Source organism: Rhinolophus ferrumequinum, chromosome X, assembly GCF_004115265.2.
Source record: "Rhinolophus ferrumequinum isolate MPI-CBG mRhiFer1 chromosome X, mRhiFer1_v1.p, whole genome shotgun sequence".
Taxonomy (NCBI): Eukaryota; Metazoa; Chordata; class Mammalia; order Chiroptera; family Rhinolophidae; genus Rhinolophus; species Rhinolophus ferrumequinum.
The window spans coordinates 58,514,090-58,520,720 of record NC_046284.1 but is presented as its reverse complement, the minus strand read 5'-3'; the positions used below and the strand labels follow the sequence as shown (position 1 = coordinate 58,520,720).

The 6,631-nt window shown below is 37.3% G+C and overlaps 1 pseudogene; it reads left to right on the top strand.

The window, feature by feature from the left end:
• Positions 1-5,531: 5,531 nt before the first annotated feature.
• LOC117011735 (POU domain, class 5, transcription factor 1-like) lies at positions 5,532-6,123 on the top strand (annotated as a pseudogene).
• Positions 6,124-6,631: the final 508 nt, after the last annotated feature.

The following is a 6,631-nucleotide window of genomic DNA, read 5'->3' as shown; positions in this document are numbered from 1 at the left end:
GCTGAGATCTTAGCTGAATACCAAATAAATTTCCTTTCTGATGGATAATTAAAAGGTAGAGTGTCTGTGAAAGGAAGAATATTACCACTATTTATGGCCTTAAATTGTTACTAGACTCAAGACATTTAACAGCATTATTCAAGCAAAAGAAGATGCACAATGAGAAAATAGGCCTGTGGAATCTAAAGAACAGAATAAATGATCAAACAAAACAGAAATAGACTCAGAGGTACAGAAAAAAAAAAACTGTTGGTTGCTAGATGGGAGGAGGAGGGGATGGGGGAGAAGGTAAAGGGATTAGAAAGAGTGAATAAGTAGACACAACATAATCATGGGGATATGAAATATAGCGTGAGGAATGTAATCAACAATGTTGTAAAGATTATGTAGGGTGTCAGATGGGCACCGGACTTATCGGGGGATCACTTCGTAGATTGTGTAGATGCCTGACCATTGCACTGGACACCTGAAACTGAAGTAAAATAATATTGTATGTCAACTATAATGACACATATATATTTATATATATAATATATATAATTAATATACATATATTATATATACATATATTATACATATACATATATATTATATATATATACATGTATATAATACATGTATATATATAATACATGTATATTATACATATACATATACGTATATATACATATATATACATATATTATATATATATATATATATAGTCATGGGATGTGGAGAATAGCATTCCATGGTATGGTAACAGCTATATAGGATGTCAGAGGGGTAGTAGCTTGGGGGAGGGAGGTTATCACTTTGTGAGGGTGTAAATGTCTAACTATTATGTTGATTTGTACACCTGAAACTAATAAAAAAAAGAAAAGAAATGGTTACCCTATATACAGTGCTGGACTGTATAATCAGCCTGCAGTCATTGCTATTACATGGGATTGCTGTCTGAAAAATAACAGTAAATATAAAAAATAAAATTTTTTTTAAAAATTTAAAAAATTCAATGTGTATTACCGGGTAAGCCCCACTACCTATGTACTAGACAAGGGTTATATTAACATTTGAAGAACAGCTTTATTTCTCTGCTTAAAATAAAAAATATGCATTCATTATAGAAAATTTGGAAGAGCAGAAAAGAATATTATAAAAACCATTCATTATCCCAAAACTCAGAAATTACAATTATCAACATTTTAGTGTATTTCCCTCCAGTATGTGTACATTGTGTCTGTGTGTGTGTGTCTGTGTGTGTGTGCCGCATGTGTGTGCAGGCATGCTCACATGCGCACACACGCATGCTTTATGTGGTATACACATGGATTCAAATTTTCTTTTCCCACTTCAGACTGTATTATGGAAATTTTGCCCATCTGTAGATATAATTCTAATTTTAAATAGTTACATAGACTCCCACACTATAAATGGACCGTAGGTATTGAAACAACGACCTACTCTGGGAAATTTAAGCTATTTTCAATTTTTCATCATTATAACTAACTGTATAACAAACATGTCTACTCACACATTGCTTGTGTTTGGTTTTGGTTTTTATAAATTACTAGAAGAGGAGTTGAGTTAGGCAAATAGTACAAACATTTTGAAGTCTCAATATAAATATCACTAAATTGCTTTCAGGAGAGGTTTATCAGCAGTGTATGTGTTTTCCTAACACTTCATTAAATAGATAAGTAGGTAGGTACACAGGTAGGTAGGTAGGTAGACACATACATAGATACATAGAGACATACAGGCATGCATAAATACAATAGTGAAAATTCATTTTATGTGAACAGTAGTTTCTTATATTTCTGAGTTTTTATATTTTTCCTTGAATATTTGCCCATTGTTCTATTGACTACAGAGCATATCTCATTTTCCTATTGAACTGTAAGTGCTATTTGAATATACAATATTGAAACATAATCTGCCAATCAGGATTGCAATTTTATTATGAAAATACATAGAATATTACTAAGAACAACACAAGTATAATTATCCACCTTCCAGAACTAATAAACATCAACAGTATCATAATTGTTAAACTTTCCTGTTTTTGAAAATAAACTATTACAGATAGAGTTGAAGCCCCTTTGTACCTCTCCCTAAACAAATTCCCCTCCCTTCTTACCCAGAACCATCAATAATAATGAATTTGTTGTATACCCTTCCCATCATGTTCTTACACATAATAAGTATTTGCATGAAAAATTATACACTATTGTTTGGGCTGCCTTAAAATATAGTTAAATGTCACACACATCATTCTGCACCTTACTTTTTTTTTTAAAGATTTTATTGGGGAAGGGGAACAGGACTTTGTTGGGGAACAGTGTGTACCTCCAGGACTTTTTTCCAAGTCAGTTTGTTGTCCTTTCAATCTTAGTTGTGGAGGGCGCAGGTCAGCTCTAGGTCCAGTTGCCGTTGCTAGTTGCAGGGGGCGCAGCCCACCATCCCTTGTGGGAGTCGAGGAATTGAACTGGCAACCTTGTGGTTGAGAGCCCACTGGCCCATGTGGGAACTGAACCGACAGCCTTCTGAGTTAGGAGCATGGAGCTCCAACCGCCTGAGCCACCAGGCTGGCCCTGCACCTTACTTTTTTATTCAACATTATGTTTTTGCGATTTATGTTGACATATAAAGCTCTAGCTCATATTAATGTATACCAATTTATCCATGTTATTTATATAACGTTCATTCATTTTAACTGCTATATAATATTCCATCTCATCAAGACATCATCACTTACCCACTCACTATAATAAACATTTAAGTTGTTTCCTGTTTTGGCATTGTAAAAATTGATTTAGCAAAAAATAAAAATAATAAAAACTTGGTTTAGCAACCACCTTCGCATATATATGCACAAATTTCTCTATGTTATATACCTAAATATGAATTATTGAATCAGGATATTTGAATTATTAAATTGAATATCAAATTATTGAGTCATTTTCAACTTTATTAGATATTGTCATATTTCTCTCAATTTTTTAATGCTTTGTTTAGGATTTTTGTATTTATGTTCAGAAAAGAGACTGGACTATATTTTTTTTGTTATACTTTGTCCATTTTTCAGTAATATTAATTTCATAAAGTGAGCTGGGGAGCATACCCTTATTTTCTAGACTCTGAAAAATATTTATGTAATAGGGGTTATCTATTTCTTGAAAGTGTGATAAATATCACATGTAATTGGGCCTGATAGCTTTAGAATGCGGTGGGAGTGAAGGCAATATTTTATTTTTTACTATCAGTTCAATTTCTTTAATGATAATCAGTTTATTGAAATCTTCTCTTTCTTCTGGCTTCATTCTGATAATATTTATTTGTCTGGAAAATTAAGCAATTGTGTAAACCCGGGATTATTCCCTATATGGTGAAGCCTGACACAAGAGCTTGTGTGCAGATAAAATACTTGAGGGACATGATCCCAGGGAATGGGTAAGTAGGACTGAAGAGGAGTGAATAATGGAAAGAAGAAACACCTATTCAACATCCCTATGTTCATTGAAGCATTATTTACAATAGTCAAGATATAGAAGCAACCTAAGTGTCCATCGATATATGAATGGATAAAGAAGATGTGGTTTATACAGAGGGCACCCAAAAAATGTATACACATTTTAAGAAAGGAAAAAATGTAAAATTGTAATACTCAATATATACCGATAACAAAAGATGAATACAAATCATGTTTGATTTCTGCAATTACAAGAGGTGCTCAAAGTGATTACCATCAGCGTCCAGACACTTCTGATTACGGTGAACTACTGCTTGGGCAACATTGACCAAAGTGTCCACTTGTATACATTTTTTTGGCGCCCCCGGTATATACAATAAAATACTACTCAGCCATAAAAAAGGATGAAATTTTGTCATTTGTGACAACATGGATGGAGTTAGAGAGTATTATGCTAAGTGAAATAAGTCTGACAGAAAAAGACAAATAGCATATGATTTCTCGTAAATGTGGAATCTAAAAAAGAAAAGAACAAACAAAACAGAAACAAACTCACCGATACAGAGAACAAACTGATGGTCACCAGATGAGAGGGGGGTTGAGGCAATGAGCAAAAAACGTGAAAGGGATTAAGAAGTACGAATTTACCAGTTATAAAAATAGTCACAGGGAGATAAAGTACAGCATAGGGAATACAGTCAATAATATTGTGATAACTATGTATGGTGTCAGGTGGGTAGTAGACTTATCAGAGTAATCACTTCACAAGGTATATACATAAAGATCTAATCACTATGTTGTATACCTGAAACTAATATAATATTGTATGGCAACTGTAATTGAAAAACAATTTTTTTAAAATGCTGTAATAAAAAGTAAATATACTAATAAATATACTAATAAAATAAACAAATAAAAGTTAAAAATAAAGAAGCCTATTCAAGGTTGTGTTGTTGCGCTGATCTCTACTGTAGCCAACTAGAATAATCGGAATTATTCACTGGTCACCCCATAGCTCCTGCTCCTCATTGGCCAAGCAAGGATGACTTCTAGCCTATTAAATCCCTTCCTTACAGGTTGCATATGAGTGCCAAGGTTTCCTGCACAACAGAAAGAAAGGTGAAGTGGCTGCAACCATTAGGTCACATGTGTGCAAATCTGTTTACCACAGCAATGTGGTAAAAGTGGGTTGACGGCATGTGAGGTGGTATATAGGTGTCCAATACACCACTTTATCTTAGTTTTCAAAGTTATTTAGTCTTTATGATTTCTTGTATCTATTCTTATGCTCCCTTTTTCCAATAGTATTTGTACATTTTGTCCTTATTCCACTTTCCCAGGGATTTTTTCTTATTTATCAGTATTTTCGAAGAATTAGCTTCCAGTTTTATTGATTTTTTTTTGATCCATTAATTTCTATTTCTATTTTTTTAATCTCTTCCTTCAAATCACTTTAACACATGTCTATTAAATCGAACTTCATGATTTTATCATCCAGATATTATACAATTTGTCTTACAGTCTTTCCTTCTCTCTTCACGTAATTGCTCTGTTTTATCCTGTGGGGAACCCGTGTCATGTGGTTCTGGTCCATCTAATCTTGCCATGACTTCAGCCACATGTGTGGAACCACAACAAGCTTTAGTCAAGCAAAGGACTCCAATTCCTTGCTCTCAAAGATACTTCAGGAATGGGCTCATAGCCTAAACAGAGCTACTTTGTTCCCTGAGAACTGTTAATGTGGATGCTGGGTAGACAGGAGCTCTCTTACAGGAGTAGTTTCAACTGTAAAATTGTAATGTCAATTGAATGAATTAATCATACATGAAATGTTTGGCAGGGCGAGTAGGGTTTAGGAGGCACCAATATTTGTTAATATCCTCTCTCCTGCCTCTCTGGTGATTATACACCCTAAATGTAAGCTAACTGTGAAGAAAAAACAATCTATTCATTGCTGCAAAATCAAATATGCAAAGTGATGGTAGTAACATCACATCTGCTCAGGGTACTTGTGTTTTAACTAACACTGAAAACTTCTAGCCTTTTACCAGGCCTCTGACCTGGGGCGCCACCCTTCCCCATGGTGGGACACCTGGCTTCCATCTGCCTTCTGGCCCCCACTGTGTGGTGGAGGCGATGGACCAGGAGAGCTGGAGCCGGGCTGGGTTGACCCTCAAACCTGGTTGAGCCTCCAGGGCCCTCTTGGTGAGTCAGGAATTGGGCCAGGGCTTGGCCCTGGCACCGAGGTGTGGGGAATTCCCCCATGTACCCCTCCATAAGAGTTCTGTGGGGGGCATGGTCTACTGTGGACCTCAGGTTATAGTGGAACTGATGCCCCCAAGGTGGCCTGGAGACCCCTCAGCCTGAGTGTGAGGCAGGGGCCGGAGTGGAGAGCAACTCCGAGGGGACCTCCCCCAATTCGTGCACTGCCCCATCTGGGACTGTGAAGCTGGACAAGGAAAAGCTGGAGCAAAACCCTGAGGAGAAGGCAAGTGAGGACATGAAATCTCTACAGAAATACCTCAAGCAGTTTGCCAAGCAGAAGAGGATCACCTTGGGGCACACCCAGGCAGACATGGGGGTCACCTGGGGCCTCTCTTTGGGAAGGTGTTCAGTCAAACAACCATCTGCTGCTTCGAGGCTCTGCAGGTCAGTTTGAAGAACATGTGTAAGCTGCAGCCCCTGCTACAGAAGTGAATGGAGGAAGCTGACAACGAGAATCTACAGGAGATAACACAGAGCAGAGACCTTTGTGTAGGCCTGAGAGAAAGCGAATAAGCTTCGAAAACTGAGGAAGAACAACCTGGAGAACATGTTCCTGCAGTGCCAGAAGCTCACCCTGCAGTAGCTCGAGCTTGAGAAGTACATGGTCTGAGCGTGGTTCTGCAAACATCACCAGAATGGCAAACAATCAAGCAGTGACTATTCTCAGTGAGAGGATTTTGAGGCTTGTGGGCTTCCTTTCTCAGGGTTACCAATATTCTTTTCTTTGGCATCAAGGCCCCATTTTGGTACCCCAAGCTATGCGGGCCCTCACTTCCCTACACCGTACTCCTCAGTCCTTTCCCTGAGGGTGAAGCCTTTCCCTCTGTGTCTGTCACCACTCGGGGCTCTCCTATGCATTCAAAATGAGGTGCCTCTCCTTTGCCAGAAAGCAGAGCTAAAGAAACAGAACCCTGA